Source organism: Somniosus microcephalus, chromosome 18 (assembly GCF_052327205.1).
Source record: "Somniosus microcephalus isolate GS21.2 chromosome 18, FLI_Smic_1.0, whole genome shotgun sequence".
In the NCBI taxonomy this organism is placed as follows: domain Eukaryota; kingdom Metazoa; phylum Chordata; class Chondrichthyes; order Squaliformes; family Somniosidae; genus Somniosus; species Somniosus microcephalus.
The window spans coordinates 58,347,408-58,369,878 of NC_141004.1; the positions used below are offsets into that span (position 1 = coordinate 58,347,408).

Genomic DNA, 22,471 nt, shown 5'->3' on the forward strand with positions numbered 1-22,471 from the left:
ACAGGATCCCTCCCCCCACAATACCTGACATAGTGAGGCCCTGATGTCATTTGGAGCAGGCGCTGAGCAACCCATCTCAATAAAAGGGGGGAAAGTCACATGCCAACCAGTGGTTGATTAAACAGCTGCACTCGGGTGAAGATATTTGTCCCCAGGAAGAGATGCAGAAGGAAGTGGGGTTGAAAGATGGTAAGGAGATGTGATTGTTAAAGGATACAAGGAAGTTGGCAAAGATAGTCTTGTCAGTGATCAAGACCATGGGAGTGGAGTGGCCACAAGAGAAGATGAAGTCGAGGGGATGGCCATGAGTATGGGTAAGGGTTTATATGGAGGGAGAGGTTTAGGGAGAATAGACAATGGAATTTTCAAGGAAAGGCAAGAGGGGTGGAATGCAGTGAGGTGCTTGAAGTAGGAGAAGATGCCAGAGCAGTAGGGGGAAAGGCTATGTTGTGACTTGATGATGAGAGCTACACCACCACCAGGCTGTTTGGGTAGAGTAGGTGCTGGAAAGTATAACCAGGTAGGGAAGGTTTGGTAAGGGGGAAACTGTTGAGCTGTTTCAGTCAAACCCAGGCTGTCAATACAATCTTTCCACAATGAGGTCGTGGATGGCAAGGGCCTTGTTCGCAAGTGATATTCTGGAGGGCAATGTGGAAAGGGGACAGTGATTTGTTGGCAGAGTCCAGGGGACAGTAGGGGGGTGAAGGGTGAGCAGAACGGAAAGGAGATTGGTAAGGTTAGCCCTTATCTGGTGTATTGGGTGGGAAAGTTGTCAAGAGCGGAGGATGAGGCAGTTGGGTTTAGTACTCTTACAGCAATGAGTGCCTTGATGGGCAATGTTGATAGAGGCACAAAGAGTAGCTGTGGGCTTGTTCAAAGGGCATTGAAGCCTGCTACATGATAGGAAAGAAGGAAGGCTGAAGAGTTGAGATTGGTTGGGTTAGGGATCAGGGTGCTGGTGCGGTTAAATACCTGAAAGGGAAGAGATGAAAGATGGCATAGCCATGTGAGGGGAAAGGAGAGAGTTGAAGACCTGCTAGACTGTTTTTGGTGGTATTTGTTTTGGGAGAAATGTTGTCCAAGACACCTTGAGAACTCCATGTTCAACTTCAGATAGTGCTATAGGATTTTGAACAGGCAGAGGAGTGGGACCAGGTCACTTGGCAACTCTCATGGCTACCAAATAGTGTGTTGCATACGGGAACAGAGAAAAACCAAATTAACACAAAAAATCTCTGAACTAATAGTAAAGCCATTGTTTCACCATCAGTAAATGAAAGAAATGAATCAGGTTGCTGCATGTTCACCACTCCTGTATGCCCAAACAAAATGCAAGACCAAGTTTGTAAAGGCTTTTGCTATGGTACTGTTGGTAATGAATATGGGATTGAATTTCTGCGGGAGATCTCCCGATCATCTGGTGTTTATGCCGTTTGTCCAGGTTTCCCACATGCCTTCCACTGAGGTTATGACGGGCAATTGGGAGAATCCCTGCAGAAATTCAAACCCAACGTGTAACGACTGCAGGTTGAAGGTCCCAGGTTTGATTCTTGGGCTGTGCTGATTTAGCTGATCTCAGCGATGGTGGCCATTGCCATGCTACAATTGGCCTCAGTGCCCTGGGTTAGGAAAGATGTGACAAAAATGAAACATTCTATTGTATGATGGATTATTTATTGGAGTCTTTCTTGCTGGTCATAGCACACAACGTGGTTACGGCAAGCTGTTTCTCAAGCTGCTTAGAATACATATCTCAGATTGGCTGATAGACACACCACAGGATAAAGCCTTGATGTGCTGCCACTTTCCTCATTCAAGGTGGTCGATTGCTGTGCATGTTTGTTTGGCAGCTGTATTCGTGTGGGCAAATGCAATTTTGAATTCGATGAATACTTGACCATCTAAATGTTGTTATGAGAAATACTGTTTTAATGTCCTTTGTTTCAGGATATCTTCAAAGAAATCTGGGGCTATAGCTTGGCAGTATTGCAACCAGGCAGCAGCCAATCTGAATCATCTTGGCTAGCGAATTGCCACGTAAGAAGTAAACAACCATGTTTCAAGAGTCTGTTTAAGTTTGAAAGTTAACACAGGAATAGCATCTTTGCTGTCTTTGACATTTCAAAGGGATCAGTAAAAGATTGTAGTTACTGTAAATATACTAGTGGTCCTGAAATTCCGATGCCCACCATCCGCCGCCAGAAATGCAAGACTTAAGTTCGTCCTTATGCACAGGCGCTGACCTTGTTGAAAATCCCAGATGCATCTGTTTAGCATAATCCTGGATAGTACATTGACATGAGTCCTGCCAACAACTGACCTTAGAAGGCCGGGAAGCCTCATGGGGTTTGATGGTGGTGGGGGGGGGGGGGGGGGCGTGGTGGGTGGGGGTAGGTAGGATAATGCTGGTAGAGGAAGGTGGAGTGTGTCACCTTTTTAAAGGCAGCTTGAAGATAAACTGTCAGTCACCAGGAAATGGAGAAAGCAGCAGCAAAGGAAAGGAAGAATAGCCAATTATAGTAAGAGTGATTTGAAGCATTTCTTAAATGAGATAAGGTAAAGGAATGATGCACTTTTGGAGGTTAAAGGACAAAAGTCCACAAACTCTGTTGCAAGAGCTATTTGGAAGTGTTAGCATTAAGTGTAACCATACCCCAGCGGAGAGTTGGTGCCTCCAATATAGGAGGAGAAAATTGGCGAGTCCAAACAAACTAGACTTCCTTACCTTCTCAGTCGCAAGATACTTATGGATGACAAAGGCTATTCGGCCCATCTTAATTCATCCATCCAGAAACAACAGGGCAGGAAGGTGCCAATCACATGGCGAGCCCTTACCTTCAGATAAATACTTGAGCACCAGAAATGTGTCTGCGCTGTTTCCTCTGAAATCAAAGAGTTACACTGGTCCACAGAGGTTTCCTTGAAATGGCGCTTCATTGTATATTGCCCACTGCAGTGCACAGGGTGTGTTATTGAGAAAGTAGACCCAGATCTGGAAGTGGCTCTATTGAGTGGTCAATGGAGAACTGAAGATGGCTAACTGAAGCCACTTCTGGGCACATTCCTTTCCATTCTGCTCCAGAATACACATAAACAAACTAAAGACAGGTGAAAGACCAAAGTTATGTGAGAGTAATTTATTTTATTTGTGCCAAGTCACCAATCCTGAAAAGCCGCGAACTCAGTTACATTCACCAAGTTTGGTACATAAGAATCTAAAAAACACAAAAAAAGACTCTAAACCCACTCCTTTCACAGCCAATGTACGGTTTACACTATCAAGGGCTCTACCTCACCCATTTAATCTCCTGAGGGAAGGCTCTGCATAAATATATTCTGATCTCCTCCCAAGGTGTTAAAGTGAACTTCAGAATGTCCATCTATCTCACGTCTCCAGTTTTGTTTATCCTGGGTGCTTTCCACAAATGACATTTCCTCAGGCTTAGGAGTACAGTTCCATCAGTATTTAATTATCTCTGCCTAATCTTGTTCATGTAACCTTCAATCACATTCCTCCCTGGATATTTAGCCAGCTGATTTTTTAAGGAGTTACCTAACTACTTTTCTGGGAGTCTGTTCTATATATTCAGTACCCTGAGAGATAACAATTACTTCTGATCCCTAGTCTCCCTTGAGGCCTATTAATGTTCTACCTGTGTCCTGTACTGCTGCTATCAGAAAGGTACACATCCTGTTCACATGTACAATATCTTTAGTGCTCACCTGGATCATGTCTCTCTCGCTATTATTTTCTCTAGTAAAAGATAAGTTCAACTTTGAGCCTCTCCGAAACTTGGAGCCCGAAGTTCTGGAATTATCTTTCTTGCACTACACTCGGCCTTTTCCAGTGCTTTGTTATCCATCTGAAGGTTAAACTTCATGGTAGGATCTTTCCATGGAGCTGCTCCCACTCTGCTGCCGTAACTTTGCCATATAATTACCTATAAAGGACATTTGGTTTTATCAAGGTACGTTACTTTAAACTTGTATAGGTCATTTGGAATAATATGGGCTGGGAATTTCTTTGAAGCTGCTCCTGCTCCACTGCTGTAACTTCACAGGATTGCTGCCACACATCCTGTGGTCCGTGCTTCAACTGTAAGGAGTGGCAACAGTTTGCAGCACAGTATGACTTTCAGCACATCACATCCAGTCCTTTGTATGCTCAGTCGAATGGTAAGGCAGAGAAAGGTGTTCAAGTTCTCAAACAGCTACTGAAGAAAGCAACAGAAAGCAAGTCTGATCCTTATCTCGCCGTGCTGAGCTACCGAGCCTCACCTTTAGACTCTGGTTCTTCACCTGCTGAACTCCTAATGGGTCGCAAGTTGCGCACCACGCTACCCTGTTGTGCAAAAGAAAAGCAGAGTAAGGAACTGAGACAGAGACTTCAACTGTTAAAGCTGAAACAGAAATCATACTATGACAAGTCATCCAAAACTCTGAAACCATTGACAAGGGATGATGTCAGGATTGAGGATCCAGATGCATGGAACAGGAAAGCTACAGTTCTTGAGGAAGTAGGACCAAGGTCATACACTGTTAGAACTGAGGAAGGACAGATTCTCAGGAGGAACCGCCGTTCCCTCCTGAAAACACAAGAAACTATCCAAGAGCAAATCGATGACAATGCCGCAACTGAATCTTGTCACTCACCACCAGAACAATCTAACACAAACACACATACAGGCTCTAATGAAAACACATCAGACTTGCCTGTGCTGAGAAGATCCACACGTGAAGTAAAAAAGCCTGATAGACTTAATCTTTGAGTATAAAGTAAAGCTTTGAAAATGTGTTGACTGTTGTGAAAATGTTTATGTTTATAGAGCACTAACAAAAGTGTTACTGATATCATCTTTATCGTGTTTCTTGAAAGTTGATTGATATTGATTTTGTTTAACCTCAAAGAAAAGGGGATGTAATGATCAGTAACATGTCATTCTAGAATGGTACACTAGGTGGAGCTGTATGTATATAAGAGTGGGGCTACCCACAATGCACTAGGCTACCCACAAGGCACTAGTCAAGATGGATGCTGTACAAGTCCACATGGCTGAATAAAGTGACTAGCTCAAGCTAGCTGTTCATAATAAGAATGTCTATTTATTTATGAACATAACAAGGAGGTGAGGTACTCGCTGCAGAATACCTAGCCTCTGACCTGCTCTTGTTGCCACAGTATTTATGTAGCTGGTCCAGTTAAGTTTCTGGTCAATGGTGACCCCCAGGATGTTGCTGGTGGGGGATTCGGCGATGGTAATGCCATTGAATGTCAAGGGGCGGTGATTAGATGCTCGCTTGTTGGAGATGGTCATTGCCTGGCACCTGTGTGGTGCAAATGTTACCTGCCACTTATCAGCCCAAGCCTGAATGTCGTCCAGCTCTTGCTGCATGTGGGCATGGACTGCTTCATTATCTGAGGAGTTGCGAATGGCACTGAACACTGTAGGGTCATCAGCGAATATCCCCATTTCTGACCTTATGATGGAGAGAAGGTCATTGATGAAGCAGCTGAAGATGGTTGGGTCTAGGACACTGCCTTGAGGAACTCCTGCAGCGATGTCCTGGGGCTATGATGATTGACCTCCAACCATCACAAGCATCTTCCTTTGTGCTGGGTATGACTCCAGCAAGTGGAGAGTTTTCCCCTTGATTCCCATTGACTTCAGTTTTACTAGGGCTCCTTGATGCCACACTCGGTCAAATGCTGCCTAGATGTCAAGGGCAGTCACTCTCACCTCACCTCTGGAATTCAGCTCTTTTGTCCGTGTTTGGACCAAGACTGTAATGAGGTCTGGAGCCGAGTGGTCTTGGCGGAACCCAAACTGGGCATCAGTGAGCAGGTTATTGGTGAGTAAGTGCCGCCTGATAGCACTGTCGATGACACCTTCCATCACATTGCTGATGATTGAGTGTAGACTGATGGGGCGGTAATTGGCCGGATTGGATTTGTCCTGCATTTTGTGGACCGGACGTACCTGGGCAGTTTTCCACATTGTCAGATAGATGCCTGTGTTATATATTGTACTGGAACAGCTTAGCTAGAGGCGCGACTAGTTCTGGAACACAAGTCTTCAGCACGACAGCCGGGATGTTGTCGGGGCCCATAGCCTTTGCTGTATTTAGTGTGCTCAGCCGTTTCTTGATATCACGTGGAGTGAATCGATTTGGGTGAAGAATGGCTTCTGTGATGGTGGTGACCTCAGGAGTAGGCCGATATGGATCATCCACTCGGCACTTCTGGCGGAAGATGCTAGCAAACGTTTCAGCCTTGTCTTTTGCACTCACGTGCTGGGCTCCACCATCATTAAGGATGGGAATATTCATGGAGCCTCCTCCTCCTGTTAGTTATTTAATGGTCCACCACCATTCACGACTGGATGTGGCAGGACTGCAGAGCTTTGATCTGATCCGTTGATTGTGGGATCACTTAGCCTTGTTTATTGCATGCTGCTTCTGCTTTTCAGCATGCATGTAGTCCTGTGTTGCAGCTTCCCCAGTTTGGCACCGCATTTTTAGGTACACCTGGTGCTGCTCCTGGCATGCTCTTCTACACTCCTTATTGAGCCAGTTGGTCCCCTGGCTTGGTGCTAATGGTAGAGTGAGGGATATGCTGGGCCATGAGGTTACAGATTGTGGTGGAATACAATTCTGCTGCTGCCCCACAACGCCTCATGGATGCCCAGTTTTGAGCTGCTAGATCTGATCTGAATCTATCTCTTTTAGCACGGTGATAGTTCCACACAACACGATGGAGGGTGTCCTCAGTGTGAAGCCGGATTTCATCTCCACAAGGACTATGCTGTGGTCACTGCTACCAATGTTGTCATGGACAGATGCATCTGCAACAGGTAGATTGGTGAGGACGAGGCCAAGTAGGTTTTTCCGTCATATTGGTTCTCTCACCACCTGTCTCAGGCCCAGACTGGCAGTTATGTCCTTCAGGACTCAGCCAGCTCGGTCAGTAGTGGTGCTACCGAGGCACTCTTGGTGATGGACATTGAAGTCCCCCACCCAGAGTACATTCTGTGCCCTTGCTTCTTCCAAGTGGTCAACATCTGAGGGAGGGCGGTAGGTGGTAATCAGCAGGTTTCCTTGCCCTGAAGCCATGCGACTTCATGGGGTCCGGATTCAATGTTGAAGACTCCCAGGGCCACTCCTTCCCGACTGTATACCACTGTGTAATGTATGTACCTTTAAGGGGGGAACTATTTTCCTATTTACTACAGCTCATGTATACTGTAGTACTGGCAGTGACCACACCTGTATATAACGCTGAGTAGTAATCTGTTGTTTCAGTTGCAGTTTGAACCACGTTGAGTAAACACCTGTTGTACCATTCTCTGCAGTCCTTTTCTTATTATTACACGGACGTAACAGTGGCGATGAGCAAGTTCGAACCTACCTGCAACTCTGCATCACCTCCCAGGGATTCGCTCCTGGAGAACAGTGGAAGAAGGTCGAGTCCAGAAGCACGGGCGTCGACCACGGGCAACTGCCCAGTCATCCAGCGGAGATTTGAGCATTGCAGGGGAGGCTGTTGAGAGCCAGGCTTAGCTTTCCAGTCATGGTGGTCCAGCGAAACGGGCTGACAACAGGTACTGCGCAGAACCTTCCCGGACAGCGACGGGCTAGAGCCCGACCGAGCAGCACAGAAAAAGGCCGAGCAGCGTCGATGGGGGAGAGAGAGAGGGCAGAGTGCACAGGGCGCAGCCGGTGTTCACGACCGAGCGGCGTCAATGGGGGAGAGAGGCGAGAGAGAGCAGAGCGCAGCCGGTGGTCAAGGGCCGAGCAGCGTCAACGGGGGAGCAGAGGCGCGAAGGAAAACGCGAGGTGCTGCCATTGCCACGAGGACCACAGACAGCGGCGTTGGCAGCAGTGCAGGAGCAGCGCATGAAACCCACAGGGCGTCGCCATTTGCCACGAGGACCGCCGAGAGCGGCGTTGGCAGCAGCGCGGGAGACGCCATTTTAAGCCGCAGCGGGGAAGAAAGGAAAGCGCGGGAGACGCCATTTTAAGCCAGTCTAACCACACCCAAAAATGCTGAAGAGTGGCAGTATCACAGCATTCGACAATGAAGTCGAAGATTGGACGACATATGTCGAACGCATAGAAGTATACTGCAAGGCGAATGAAGTGCCAGATGACTATATACATTAGCTGAAATTAATCAATTATAAATTCAGTCTTTGAGGAGGCTTCCTGATTCTGTCCGGATAACGCCTCTTTGGGGTATCAGGTTCTTCTGGCAAAGTTGATTCGGGATCAACGTCGTTGTTTGGTTCGTCTGCTTCCAATATCACCGATTCTGAGGTAGATGCAATTGGTACTTTGGTTTCATCACCAGGTGTATAGGATCGCGCTGTAGATTTGACGTTTTCCAGTGACTCTAGAATCTGGTCAGCATGGCATCTTACAATGCTCTCTCCAACGTCCACGGTATACATTAGAGGTCCTTGCCGTGTGCAGATCCTTCCTGGCTGCCATTTCTCTGTGTGGTAGTCCCGGGCCAAAACTGGTTGACCTATCTTGAAACTCCTGGTTGGCCTTTCATTCATATTCTGAAACTGCCTGTTCTCCACATCTCTTCTGATGTTTGGCTTAACCAAATCCAAGCGGCATCTTAGTCTTCGATTGAAGAACATCATGGCTGGAGTTTGGTTGGTAACCGCATGTGTCGCATTCCGGTAGGCAAACAAGAAGTTATCCACCTTGTGTTGTAGGGGTATGTTTTCATTACACATTGCCTTGATAGCCTTCTTGAATGTTTGAACGAACCTCTCAGCCAATCCATTGGTGGCTGGATGATATGGGGCGGATGTGTAATGCTTAACACCATTGTTCTTTCAGAACCTCCGGAACTCTTCAGACACAAACTGTGGTCCATTGTCGGAGCAAATCTGTTCAGGCAGCCCATTTCTGGCGAATATGGTTCGTAAGACTGTGATAGTTTTTTCTGTGGTGGTTGAGGACATTTTTATTACCTCTGGCCACTTTGTGCATCCACCGCAATTAAAAACATCGAGTCCATAAATGGACCAGCAAAATCAACGTGTACCCTTTGCCATGGAGATGAGGGCCACTCCCATGGATGTAGAGGGGCTTGTGGTGGGGCGTTTTGAACCTTCTGGCATCCTGTACAGCTCTTGGTCATCTCTTCGATTTCTCTATCGATTCCTGGCCACCACACAAACGCTCTGGCTAAGTTCTTCATTTTTACCCCTCCCAGATGACCCTCATGAAGCTCATTGAGCACTCTATCCTTCAATTTGGGTGGAATTACTACTCTGGATCCACATATCAAGGTTCCTCGGCACACTGACAGCTGTTCTCTTCTCGGCGAGAATGCTGGCAACAGTGGTTCGCCATGTGCTGGCCATCCCTTCATCGTTAAATCATAGACCCTGGAGAGTGTCGGGTCATTTCGTGTTTCCTTTTCTATGTTTGCATTCGTCACAGGTAGACATTCGACTGTGGTCGAGTGGAATATCTCCACAGGATCCACTGCAGGTGCTTCTTCCACTGTCGGCAACGGTAGGTGCGACAATCCATCAGCATTCCCATGCTGTTTAGTTCCTTTGTACTCGATGTCATATTGGTGTGCCCCTAGGAAAAAGGACCACCTCTGTAGCCGTTGTGCTGTCATTATCGGGACGCCCTTCTTAGGGTTGAAAATGGAGACGAGAGGTTGATGATCAGTTAGTAGAGTAAATTTCTGTCCGTGCAGGTAGTGATTGAACTTCTTCACCCCCCACACCAGGCTGAGGGCCTCTCTGTCAATCTGGGTGTAGTTACGCTCGGCTGAAGTTAACGAGCGTGACGCAAAAGCTATCGGCCTCTCTGAACCATCAAGGAATTTATGTGACAGTACCGCCCCAATGCCGTAGGGAGACGCATCACACGCCAGTCTTATCGGTAGTGATGGGTTGTAGTGAGCCAATACTTCTCTTGAAGTGATCAGGCCTTTACACTTCTGAAAGGCCCGCTTACATTCATCGCTCCATTTCCATGCTACTCCAGTTTGTAGCAGGGAGTTCAGTGGGTGCAGAATTGTGGACAAATTCGGCAAAAACCTATGGTAGTAATTCACCAATCCGAGGAATGACCTCAGTTGCGACACATTTTCAGGTGCTGGAGCCTTAACTACCGCTTCAATTTTGTCAGGGGACTTATGTAACCCCTCTTCATCAATCACGTGGCCACAATACGATATTTGTTTCTTAAAAAACTCGCACTTGGGGCGATTGGCTCGTAGCCCATGTTCTCTTAGTCTAGTGAGCACCTGCTCTAGGTTGGCAAGGTGTTCACTGTCATTTTCACCTGTCACTAGGATGTCGTCCAAGTAACACTGAGTTCCCGGAATCCCTTGCAGGACTTGTTCCATCGCTCTTTGCCATATAGCTGGAGCTGATGCTACTCCGAATACCAGTCGATTATACTGGTAAAGACCTTTGTGAGTGTTTATCGTGAGATATTTCCTAGAGGATTCTTCAACCTCCATCTGCAAATATGCTTGCGCTAGGTCAATTTTTGTAAAACGTTTCTCTCCAGATAGTGAGGCGAAAATATCTTCTATCCTCGGAAGAGGATACTGTACTGTGTGAAGGACTGGGTTCACAGTCACCTTGAAGTCCCCACAGATGCGAACCTTCCTTGGCTCCTCAGACTTATTGTTTAATGTTTTCTTCATGACAGGAACGATGGCTGTCGCCCACTCGCTCCAGTCTACCTTAGATAACACGCCTGCATTCTCCAGATTCTCCAGCTCTGCCTCGACGGCTGGGCGAACTGCATACGGTACCGGTCTTGCTTTGAAAAACTTGGGAATTGCATTCTCTTCTATTTTTATCGAGGCGGTTACGCCTTTAAGAGTTCCCAGTCCTTGTTGAAATACCTCTTTAGCGTTAGCTAAGATTTTTGACAATCGTCCAGGTGTGACGTCGTCATCCTTTTTACCAGCCACAGTCAGTGCCTGAATGGAGTGCCAGTCTAAACTTATCTTTCTGATCCATTCACGTCCCAATAACGGTGGTCCACCATCTTGCAGTATGTACAGATATAATTTCTGTATTTCCTTGCCGTTGTATTCGACAGGCACCCTTATTTTCCCTCTGTGGTATACTTTCTGCCCTGTATATGTCTTCAAGACAATGGATGTGTCTTTCAAGTGTATGTGTGAGAATAGCCGCTCGTAGTCTCGTCGATTCATGACGGTCAGGGCTGATCCTGTATCCAATTCCATTTTCACTTGGGACCCTGCTATCGTGAGGGTGACCCAAATGGTGATTTCTCTTGTGGAATTTAAATCATTCTGCTATCAGCAGCGGTGTAGGATTTAGGTGTTCCTGTAGGATATCAACAATTTCATTAAAACTCTTCTCCATCGGTTTGACTAGAGTGATCAGGTTCCGCAATAGGCTGTACGTTCTTGCGCCCATTAAGTTTAGTAGTACCGATGCCTTTTTCTCATCGGCTACTTCATTTGCCTTGCAATATACTTCAACTCTTTCCACATACGTGGTCCAGTCTTGTATTTCATTATCGAAGGCAGTGATATTGCCAGTCTTCGGCATCTTGGAGATCTAAGATGGTGCCTCCCGCGCTTTGCTTTCTTCCCCGCTGGATTAAGATGGCGTCTCCCGCGCTTTCTGTCTTTTCCGCTGCTGCCAACGCTGTTGCTGGCGTTTTTATGCTTTGATGGTGACGCCCTATGGTCTTCGCGCACGTCCCCCTGCACTGCTGCCAATGCCGCTCTCCGCAGTCCCCGTGGCAAACTGCAGCTCCTCGCGGCGTTCTGCGCTTCTAATTTCTTTTTCTTTTATTTTAATTACTGTTCCCGTCGTCAGAGCAGACCCTATGGGACACTTTCCTCCCTCTTCTCGGGTCTGTACGCTGCCCGGCTTCGTAGCACCGGCCGCGCCCTGTGTGCTCCACCCTCTCTCTCTCTCTCTCTCTTCCCGACAATGTTGCTCGGCCCCGTTGAAAAGCCACCCAATCGAGCTCTAGCCCGCCGCAGCCCAGGAAGGATCAGTGTACTACCTGCCACCAGCCCGATTAGCTGGAACACCATAGACTGGAGAACCAAGCCCAGCTCTCGACAGCCTCTCTTGCAAATCTTCGAATTCGATGAATCAGAGGGCGGTTGCCCACGGTCGACGCCCGTTTCTTCTGTTTTTTTTGTTTTTTTGATTTCTTCCTTCTGGCTTCGACCTCTAATAATTTCGCTTCAGGGATGGATCCCCGTGAGGTGGTGCAGAACTGCAGGTAAGTTCGGATCTGTTCGTCGCCAATGTAATGTCCGTGTGTAATTGAGACACGGACTGCAGAAGTTGGTTATAACAGGTGTTTACTGAATGGAGACAAAACTGGAACTACTATACAAAGTTACTACACAGGCTTATATACAGGGGTGGTCACTACTGGTACTGCAGTATACAGGGGCTGCAGAATATAGTTCCTTCTTCAAAGTACATACACTACAGGTGCAAAAACGTATGGCTTACTACGAAACCAATAACCCCAGAGAAGCCAGTAGAAAAGGATTTTGAAAACATAGTGTCAATCCTACAGGACCACTTAAACCCCACACTGCTGCTGATAGCAGAAAGATTTAAGTTTCACAAAAGGAACCAGCATAAAGATGAAAGTAATGCTGAGTATTTAATGGAACTGCGCAAGCTATCGAAACACTGCCAGTTTGGAACGGGACTAGCAGATACTTTAAGGGACAAGTTTGTGTGTGGGCTTCAAAGTGAAGGAACCCAGAAACGGCTTCTATCAAAAAAGGATCTTACGCTGGACAAGGCTTTCAGCATTGCAGTATCACACGAAGCAGCAGCACGGGGCGCTGCAGAGATACAACAGAGACCGCAAGAATATGGCACAAATGAAATGTCATATGGAACAGTGAAGTGGTATCGCTGCGGCAGAACAACACACGACCATAATGATTGCTGGTTCAAGGACAAAGTGTGCAGACAGTGTGGAAAAGTAGGACGCATAGCAAGAGTCTGCAGGTCGGGAAAGAAAACCAGCAGCAAGAAATCTCCACAGGAGAAGTACAAGAAGGTACATAAGGTGACGGAGAGTAGTTCAGATGAACAGAAGAGTGATACAGACTCCGGAAGCAAGGAGCTGGGTTGTCTGAAACTACATAATGTGATCAAAATGGAGGATCACCAAACTATCTGGGTCACGCTCAAGATAGACAGAGTCCAAGTGAAAATGGAATTGGACACAGGATCAGCCCTAACAGTCATAAACCGAAGGGACTACAAGCGGCTATTCTCACATATACCCTTGAGAGATACAAAGATTGTCTTGAAGACGTACACAGGGCAAAAAGTCTACCCCAAAGGAAAAATAAGGGTGAACGTTATATATAACGGCAAGGATACACCAAAAATGGACCTATATGTATTGCCAGATGGAAGACCACCACTACTAGGACGTGAATGGATCCGGAAGATACAGCTAGATTGGCATTCCATACAAGCACTGACTGTAGATGCCAAAAAGGATGATGACGTCACACCTGGACGACTGTCAAAAATGCTAACTGATGCACAAGACGTGTTCCAGCAGGGACTTGGAACACTAAAAGGCATAACAGCGACGATCAAAATAGAGGAAAATGCAAGCCCAAAGTTTTTTAAGGCCAGACCGGTACCTTATGCGATCCGCCCAGCCGTCGAAGCAGAGCTGGAAGGTTTGGAACGTTCAGGAGTACTGTCCAAAGTGGACTGGAGCGAGTGGACTACACCCATCATTCCTGTAATGAAGAGGTCGTTGAGTAAGACGCCTGGGGAACCAAAGAAGGTTCACATCTGTGGGGACTTTAAGGTGACAGTGAACCCAGTCCTTCACACTGTACAATATCCGCTTCCACGGATTGAAGATATTTTCGCCTCGCTATCTGGAGGGAAACGCTTCACTAAGGTTGATCTGGCCCAGGCATACCTGCAAATGGAGGTAGAAGAAGCCTTGAAACAGTACCTCACGATCAACATCCATAAAGGTCTCTACCGATGCTACCCCGAACACCAGCCGGTTGTATCAGCTTCGGCTATTTGGCAAAGGGCAATGGAACAAGTCCTGCAAGGGATTCCAGGGACCCAGTGTTATTTGGAGGACATCCTGGTCACGGGCGAAAATGACAGTGATCACCTCGCCAAACTGGAGCAGGTGCTCACTAGATTGAAGGAATATGGGCTCCGAGCTAATCGCCACAAATGCGAGTTTTTCCAGAAGCAGATCTCATATTGTGGCCACGTTATTGATAAAAAGGGGTTACATAAGTCCCCTGAAAAGATTGAGGCAGTAGTCAAGGCTCCAGCACCGGAAAATGTGTCACAACTGAGGTCGTTCCTCGGGCTGGTGAACTACTACCATAAGTTCTTGCCGAATTTGTCTACCGTACTACACCCACTGAACACCCTACTGCAAACGGGGGTACCATGGAAGTGAAGTGACGAATGTAAACGAGCTTTCCAGAAGAGCAAAGCATTGATCACATCAAAAGAGGTGGCTCATTTCAACCCAGCACTACCAATTCGGTTGGCGTGTGATGCATCACCCTATGGCATTGAAGCGGTGCTGTCGCACAAATTCCCGGACGGCTCGGAGAGGCCAGTAGCCTTTGCGTCACGGTCACTAACCTCAGCCGAGCGTAACTATGCCCAGATTGACAGGGAGGCCCTCAGCCTAGTGTGGGGAGTGAAAAAGTTCAATCACTATCTGCACGGGCAGAAGTTCACCTTGCTGACTGACCACCAACCACTTGTCTCCATCTTTAATCCAAAGAAGGGCGTTCCGGTGATGACTGCGCAACGGCTACAAAGATGGTCCCTTTTTCTAGGGGCACACCAATATGAAATCGAGTATAAGGGCACGAAACAGCATGGAAACGCTGATGGGCTATCACGCCTGCCACTGCCTACTGTGGAGGAAGCACCAGCAGTGGATCCTGTCGAAATATTTCATTCGACTATAATTGAATGCTTGCCAGTAACTAACGCTGGTATAAGAGGAGACCCGAAATGACCCGACACTGTCTCGGGTATATGATTTGACGGTGAAGGGATGGCCAGCACATGGCGACTCACTGTTGCCAGCATTCTCATCCAGAAGAGAACAGTTGTCAGTATGCCAGGGGACCTTGATGTGTGGATCCCGAGTAGTAATTCCACCCAAGTTAAGGGAGAGAGTGCTCAATGAGCTTCACGAAGGCCATCTGGGAGAGGTGAAAATGAAAAGCCTTGCGTGTGGTGGCCGGGGATCGATCAGCAAATCGAGGACCTGACAAAGAGCTGCTCAGGATGCCAGAAGGTCCAAAATGCACCACCACATGCCCATGGGAGTGGCCCTCATCTCCATGGCAACGGGATTTTGCTGGTCCATTCATGGACTCAATGTTTTTAATAGCCGTGGATGCGCACTCAAAATGGCCTGAGGTGATCAAAATGTCCTCCACCACCACGGAGAAAACTATTGCAGTCCTATGGACCATTTTTGCCAGGAACGGCTTGCCAGAGCAGATTTGCTCTGATAACGGACCACAGTTTGTGTCCGAAGAGTTTCGAAGATTTATGAAAAGGAATGGGGTAAGGCATTACACATCCACCCCGTATCATCCAGCCACAAATGGATTGGCTGAGAGGTTCGTACAAACCTTTAAAAAAGCAGTAAAGGCCATGTGCGATGACGACATTCCACTGCAGCATAAGGTGGACAATTTCCTGTTAGCCTACAGAAATGCGACACATGCAGTCACCAACCAGGCCCCGGCCATGATGTTCTTTAACCGAAGGTTGAGATCTCGTCTGGATTTGCTCAGACCAAATGTACGAAGAGATGTTGAGAGTAAGCAATTCCAGCACACCCATGAGAAGCCGACAAGGAGCTTCAATGTATGGCAACCAGTCTTGGCCCGCGACTACCGAACAGAGAAATGGCAACCAGGAACGATATGCACACGGCAGGGGCCACTAATGTACACAGTGGACGTTGGGGAGAGCATCGTGAGACGCCATGCTGACCAGGTCCTAGAGTCACAGGAACGAGTCAACCCCATGTCTCGCCCATACGTACCTGGTGATGAACCCGACGTACAGGTCGCATCTACCCCAGAAACAGTAGCATCGGAAGCTGATGAACCAACCGACGACAGGGGGCCAGAATCGCCTCCGCACCAAGAGCAAGACACTCGGGAAAGGCGCTATCCAGAAAGGATCAGGAAGCCTCCCCAAAGACTGAATTTATAAATAGACTATTTTCAGCTAATGTTGCATGTTAAAAGTGTTAATTGTAATTAGTTTGATATTTAATTGTTAAATGAGTGTTATGGTACTGTTAATCTTAAAGGGGAGGAATTGTAATGTATGTACCTTTAAGGGGGGGAACTACTTTCTACAGCTCATGTATACTGTAGTACCGGCAGTGACCACACTTGTATATAATGCTGAGCAGTAATCTGTTGTTTCAGTTGCAGTTTGAACCACGTTGAGTAAACACCTGTTGTACCGTTCTCTGCAGTCCTTTTCTTATTATTACACGGACGTAACACACTGTGCCGCCACCCTTGGTGGGTCTGTCCTGCTGGTGGGATAGGACATACCCAGAGATGGTGATAGAGGAGTTTGGGACATTGGCTGAAAGGTAGGACTCTGTCAGGCTATTGCTTGACTAGTCTGTGGGACAGCTCTCCCAATTTTGGCACAATTCCCCAGATGTTGGTGAGGAGGACTTTGCAGGGTCGACTGGGCTGGGTGTGCCATTGTCGTGTCCGTAGCTAGTGGCAAGATCGATGCCAGGTTGTCCATCTGGTTTTATTTTTCGTAGCGATTTTTTACAACTGAGTGGCTTGCTCGGCCATTTCAGAGGGCAGTTAAGAGTCAACCACATTGCTGTGGGTCTGGAGTCACATATAGAATGGCAGATTTCCTTCCCTAAAGGGCATTAGTGAACCAGATGGGTTTTTACAACAATCCGATCTTCACAATTTCTGATACTAGCTTTTTATTCCGGATTTATTTCATTCACTGAATTTAAATTCCCAGCTGCCATGGTGGGATTTGGCCTCATGTCTCCGGATCATTAGTCCAGGGATTTACTAGTCCAGTAACATAACCACTAGCATAACCACTATCAGTCCCGACGAGAGAAACAGAGTTAATGTTTCATGTTAATGAACACTCAACAGAACTGGCCTGGCGAAAGGTCATTAATCTGAAACTTTAACTCTCTTTCTCTCTCCTTGATGCTGCCTGACCTGCTGAGTCTTTCCAGCATTTTCTGTTTTTATTTCAGTTTTGCAGCATTTTGGTTTTTTGCTCTTAATATGTATCCTTTATATTTGATTAGCTTTATTGATGACAACTTTACATTGACTGGATACTGTCAGTAAGTGATCAATACTCGCACCCAAATGCTTTTCTGCTTCCACATTTGCTAATGTACACCTTGGCATTGATCAATATTTGGTCTTTCAATATGATTACCTATTAAAATCCATCTGCCATTTCTTGGCCTGCCTGCTTAGTTGACTCATAGCTCTTTAAAAAATGATTAATATCCCTATAGTCGTCATTTCACCTTAAAGCTCAGCATCACCAGCAAAATGTGGATGTTACCGAAAACACTCTCCTCCATGTCATTTATGAATAGTGTAAAAAAAAAATTGGAGGGTCTGAGAAAACTGAACAATATAATTTCTGTTCAATTTTTAACTTTTTTTTAAATAGAGAAGGCAATCCCACCTGAAATGTGAAACATGGACTTGGCATTCATCTCGTGTGACCTGGGTTTTGATTTGTTTCTTGTCCCTTGTATTGATGACAGACCACCTCTTTGTACTGAGTAGGTCAGCATCGCTGGTGTACACTTTCGTTTGAGCTGTGTTCCTGGTGCAATGCTTGAAAACCAGGATGCACGGTTTCTGAAAAATGGTGCCGTGAGGCCCGCAGTACACAATCGGGCTGATGACGGCTTGGGTACTGGAGAGCTGGGGACCATCTGACAGATCCCAAACCAATACTAAGGACACTTGCTCTTTCCTTCCTAATACTACTGCACCTAAAAGAGAGAGAACACACGGCCATGATTAACAACAACTTGCATTTATATAGCATCTTTAACATAGTAGTAAAACGTCCCAAGTCACAGGAGCGTTATCAGATAAAGATTGACACCAAGCCACACAGAGATATTAGGACAGGTGACCAAAAGCTTGGTCAAAGAGGTAGGCTTTAAGTTGCATCTTAAACGAGGAGAGGTAGAGATGCAGAGGTTTAGTAAGGGAATTCTAGAACTTAGGGCTTAGGCAGCTGAAAGTATGGCCGCCAATGGTGGAGCATTGAAAATCAGGGCTGTACAAGAAGTCAGAATAGGAGGAGCGCAAAGATCTCGGAGGGTTGTAGGGCTGGAAAATTAAACAGAAAGGGTGCTCTTTAATCCTTTGTGCTCTACAGAAACTCAGTCGTGCCAGGAAGGAGTTTCGAGCTAACATTGTTAACACATGAGAGGGAAAGGGTCAATAATTAGCTAACGCCATTGAATATCCTCTGACTCACTATGACTAACACCTCACGAGATCCACTGGTATATATAAAATTCTAGCCCGTCTGTCACATTCCAAACATCACACACTACATAACACACTCCAGGTGTCACACTTTATTTCAGATGAAAAACATTCTTATTAAAAAAACAAAGATTGCCAACCATTGCCCTGGAGCCTAAATTTTAGAAGCACATTCCGATATGACAATGTCCCTGACCAATCCACAATTAAACTCTAATTGACCTGAGGCTGTATTTGCTTCACAACAAGTAAGACTGTGTGACTATTAAGGGACAGAGCTCCATCCTTAGAAAATAATACATATGGCACAACAATCCTGTGTTTTTCAAACCGCGTATCGTCCGACTTCCCATGATTAATGCACAGATCTACTACTGTTCATGAAAAAAATTGACAGAGATAAACAGGAAAAACCCTGAAAGATGTTGAAATGAATCATATTTTTAAAAACAGGAAATTAACCTGTTAGTTACTGGAATCTATCAGCAAGGACAAAGTGACTGAGCACTTGGCCAAGTACAAGCTGATCAAAGAGAGAGAGTCAACATGGATTTGTGAAGGGTCGTCATGTCTGACTAATCTAATTGAATTTTTTGAGGAGGTCACTAACATGGTCTATGGATGTTGTGTAAATATACTTCCAGAAAGCATTTGATAATGTTCTGCACAAGAGTTTTTTTTTAGCAAAAATGAAAGTGCACAGAACTGGAGGTAACCTTATGACGTGGGTTGGTTATTGCTGGGGAGGTAGGAGAGAGAGAGTAGGATTAAAGGGAATGTTCTCCAATTAGCGTAATCTAAGTGGAACATGTTCCTCAGGGATCTGTACTGGGGCCTTCGCTTTTCACCATATTATTGACTTGCATGAAGGAATAGAGAGTTGTATATCCAAGTTTGCAGATGACACTAAGTTAGGAGGCACAGCAAGCTGCGTAGACAGAAGCAGGAAGTTACAAAGGAACATGAATAGATTAAGTAAGTAGGCAGATGGAGTTCAATGCGGAAAAATGTGAGGCCATCCATTTTGGATCCAAAAAAGAGAAATCGGAATATTTTCTTAATGGTGAGAGACTAGGAGCTGTGGAGGAGCAAAGGGATTTAGTTGTCCAGGTACACAAATCACTAAAAGCTCGTGCACGGGTACAAAAAGCAAAAAAAGGCTAATGTCCTTTATCTTAAGCGGGTCAGAATACAAAGGGGAGGAAGTTATGCGTCAGTTATACAGAGCCTTGGTCAGAGTCCATCTGGGCTACTACATTCTGTTTTTGGCACCGAACCTTAGGAAAGATATATTGGTCTTGCACGGGGTACAACGCAGATTCAACAGAATGTTACTGGAGATTAAGGGAGAAAAATTTGGCACGGTGCTGCTAATGCCTCCCACGAAATTCAGCGGGAGGTTAGCGGCGGCGGTAGCCAGTAGCACCCCGCGGCACTGCGCCTCCGGCAAAGACGTCATCGCCGTGCGCAGCGCCCGCTCGTGCCCCAGCCGCAAACTTGGCTCGCACCCCCTGACCTTCCACCGGACGCTATGTCCGACAGGGTCAGGGTGGCGTTTCAGCGGCCGCAGCGGCGCTAATTAAAGGGCAGGTGCTGGGCGGTCATTTTTTTTGGGCCACCTACCCCCTGTCGCCTGCTCCTGCGGGGTGCTGGCCGCGATCAGTTAGCCTGGCACTCCTCGAGTGCCGGGCTCTCTTGCTCCCCAGTGGTCCAGCAGAGCCCCATTGCGCGCTGCGCTAGGCCCCTCCCCTTTAATCACGTAGCACCGCGATATTCAAAGGGAGCACCCCAGGAGGGAGGGGGAGCGCTTCCAGTAGCGCCCTGCCTCCTGCTTGGGGTGCTAACATTCAATTTCGGGCGAGGGGGTGCCAATTTTTTCGGGGGCGCTACAAGTAGTGCCCCAGCAAAGTTGGTGCCCCAAAGGGTGCATGACTCAATTTTCCCCCCTAAGGGTTTAAAATATGAATCCTTTTTTTTATATTCGTTCATGGGATGTGGGTATCGCTGGCAAGGCCAACATTTATTACCCATCCCTAATTGCCCTTGAGAAGGTGGTGAGCCGCCTTCTTGAACCGCTGCAGTCCGTGTGGTGAAGGTACTCCCACAGTGCTGTTAAGGAGGGAGTTCCAGGATTTTGACCCAGCGATGATGAAGGATCGGCGATATACATCTAAATGTGATGTGGAGGGGAACTTGGAGGTGGTAGTGTTCCCATGCGCCTGCTGCCATTGTCATTCTAGGTGGAAGAGGTCATGGGTTTGGGAGGTGCTGCCGAAGAAGCCTTGGCGAGTTGCTGCGGTGCATCTTGTAGATGGTACACACTGCAGCCACGGTACGCCGGTGGTGGAGGGAGTGAATGTTTAAGGTGGTGGATGGGGTGCCAATCAAGCGGGCTGCTTTGTCCTGGATGGAGTTGAGCTTCTGGTGTTGTTGGAGCTGCACTCATCCAGGCAAGTGGAGAGTATTCCATCACACTCCTTACTTGTGCCTTGTAGATGGTGGAAAGGCTTTGGGGAGTCAGAAAGTGAGACACTCGCCGCAGAATACCTAGCCTCTGACCTGCTCTTGTTGCCACTGTATTTATGTGGCTGGTCCAGTTAAGTTTCTGGTCAATGCTGACCCCCAGGATGTTGATGGTGGGGGATTCGGTGATGATCATACCATTGAATGTCAAGAGGAGGTGGTTAGACTCTCTCTTGTTGGAGATAGTCATTGCCTGGCACTTCTGTGGCGCGAAAGTTACCTGCCACTTATCAGCCCAAGCCTGAACATCGTCCAGGTCTTGTTGCATGCGGGCATGGACGGCTTCATTATCTGAGGAGTTGTGAATGGCGCTGAACACTGCAGTCATCAGCGAACATCCCCATTTCTGACCTTATGTTGGAGGGAAGTTCATTGATGAAGCAGCTGAGGATGGTTGGGCCTAGGACACTGCCCTGAGGAACTCCTGCAGCGATGTCCTGGGGCTGTGAAGATTGACCTTCAACCACCACAACCATCTTCCTTTGTGCTAGGCATGACTCCAGCTAGTGGAGCGTTTCCTCCCCGATTCCCATTGACTTCAGTTTTACTAGGGCTCCTTGATGTCACACTAGGTCAAATGCTGCCTTGATGTCAAGGGTAGTCACTCTCACCTCACCTCTGGAATTCAGCTCCTTTGTCCATATTTGGACCAAGGCTGAAATGAGGTTGGGAGCTGAGTGGTCTTGGCAGAACCCAAACTGGCATCCGTGAGCAGGTTATTAGTGAGTAAGTGCCGCTTGATAGCACTGTCGATGACACCTTCCATCACTTTGCTGATGATTGAGAGTAGACTGATGGGGCGGTAATTGGCCGGGTTGGATTTGTCCTGCTTTTTGTGGACAGGACATACCTGGGCAGTTTTCCACATTGTCGGATAGATGCCAGTGTTGTAGCTGTACTCGAACAGCTTGGCTAGAGGCGCGGCTAGTTCTGGAGCACAAGTCTTCAGCACGACAGCCGGGATGTTGTTGAGGCCCATAGACTTTGCTGTATCCAGTGTGCTCAGCCGGTTCTTGATATCATGTGGAGCGAATCGAATTGGCTGAAGACTGCCTTCTGTGATGGTGGGGACATCAGGAGGAGGCTGATATGGATCATCCATTCGGCACTTCTGGCTGAAGATGGTTGCAAACGCTTCAGCCTTGACTTTTGCACTCACGTGGTGGGCTCCACCATCATTGAGGATGGGGATATTTATGGAGCCTTCTCCTCCCGTTAGTTGCTTAATGGTCCACCACCATCCACGACGGGATGTGGCTGGACTGCAGAGCTTTGATCTGATCCGTTGATTGTGGGATCGCTTAGCCCTATCTATAGCATGCTGCTTCTGCTTTTTAGCATGCATGTAGTCCTGTGTTGCAGCTTCCC

General features: G+C 47.1%; 1 pseudogene; it reads right to left on the reverse strand.

The window, feature by feature from the left end:
* The window catches only part of LOC147105301 (UNC5C-like protein), a 36,197-nt pseudogene that overhangs the window by 10,805 nt on the left and 2,921 nt on the right, over positions 1–22,471 (reverse strand).